The sequence below is a fragment of the Elephantulus edwardii genome, unplaced genomic scaffold (genome assembly GCF_000299155.1).
Source record: "Elephantulus edwardii isolate Elephantulus edwardi_28Jun2011 unplaced genomic scaffold, EleEdw1.0 scaffold00006, whole genome shotgun sequence".
Taxonomy (NCBI): Eukaryota; Metazoa; Chordata; class Mammalia; order Macroscelidea; family Macroscelididae; genus Elephantulus; species Elephantulus edwardii.
In genome coordinates, this window is record NW_006399756.1 from 35440730 (window position 1) to 35442104 (window position 1375).

Genomic DNA, 1375 nt, shown 5'->3' on the forward strand with positions numbered 1-1375 from the left:
AGGTCCACTCCACCACGTAGCCATCGCTCTAGACTCCTGTGATGACAGAAATACCTAGTCACATATCTCTTTTAAACAGTTTTCTCCCTCCTCTGCTTCAGTGCAGTATACATTATTGAACCCATCTTATTCAGTCTCTCCCCAACCCCGAGGTTAGTCCCATTCTACAACAGTGGCATCATGCGATATTTGTCCTTTTGTGACTGGGATATTTCACTCAGCATAATGTTCTCCAGAGTCAACCATTTTGAATAATATTGGATGCGTTAGCTTTGCTTTTCTTTACTCTTCTTTGTTTTAGTCAGAGAGAAGCTTAATAGTTGAGTGTTGCTCCAGAGGCTTTACACTGTGTAGATGATTACATTTCATTTACTAAATATTTATACTATAATGTACTTATGTACTTATGGGTTAAAGCTCAATCAAGAAGACAAAGATTCTCACCACTGGACCAATTGGCAGCACCATGATAGATAGAGAAGAAACTAAGGTTGTCAACAATTACAGCTTGCTTGGCTCTGCAGTCAACACTTTTGGCACCAGCAGCCAGGAAAACAAAGGATGAAGTACACTGGGAAAATGTGCTGTCTGGGACATCTCCAGAGTGCTGAAAAGCAATGATGTCAGTCTAGAGACTAAGGTGCACCTAATCCAGGCCATGGTCATTGCAATTACTTGCTATGGATCAGAGAATTGGACTATGACTAAGGATGACAGAAGAAGAATCTATGACTTCTAATTGTGGTGCTGGAGAAGAGTCTTGAACATACCATTGGCTTCCAAGAAAACAAATAGGTCCGCCTTGGAGAGGGTGAAACCAAGTTGCTCCTCTGAGGCTAGGATTTTGAAGCTCTGTCTTACACACTTTGGGCACATAATCAGAGGAGACCAGTCCTTGGAGAAAGATATCATGCTTGGAAGGGTAGAGGAAAGGAAAACCTGGGATGAGATGGATTGATACAGTAACTGGGGCAATGAAGGTTGGTGTGTTGGAATTAGTGAGACTGGCTCAGGACAGGGCAGGCTTCAGAGCTGCTGTATATGGTATTACTATGGGCTGCAGGTGACTCAAGAGCACGTAACAACAACACAGAAGCAGCCTACAAAGCTTCAGAAAGTCTTGAAGTGCTGAAAATTGAAAATTTTGTTCTACATTTTCCCTTCTTTATGTAAGGATTCTTCAAGAGAATCTTTGATTTAAATATTCAGTAATGGTATCAGGGCACCAGTCGGTTCTTCTGTCTCATGGCAAAAGAGGCAATTGCGCTTTCTACGAAGATGGCGCCGAAAGCGAAGAAGGAAGCCCCGGCCCCTCCCAAAACCGAAGCCAAAGCAAAGGCATTGAAGGCCAAGAAGGCAGTCCTGAAGGGCGTCC

At 43.2% G+C, this 1375-nt stretch overlaps 1 protein-coding gene across 1 annotated transcript in view; it reads right to left on the reverse strand.

The window, feature by feature from the left end:
- Positions 1–1375, reverse strand: part of LOC102855954 (coiled-coil and C2 domain-containing protein 2A-like) — a 43814-nt gene that overhangs the window by 34538 nt on the left and 7901 nt on the right. The window lies entirely within an intron of this gene.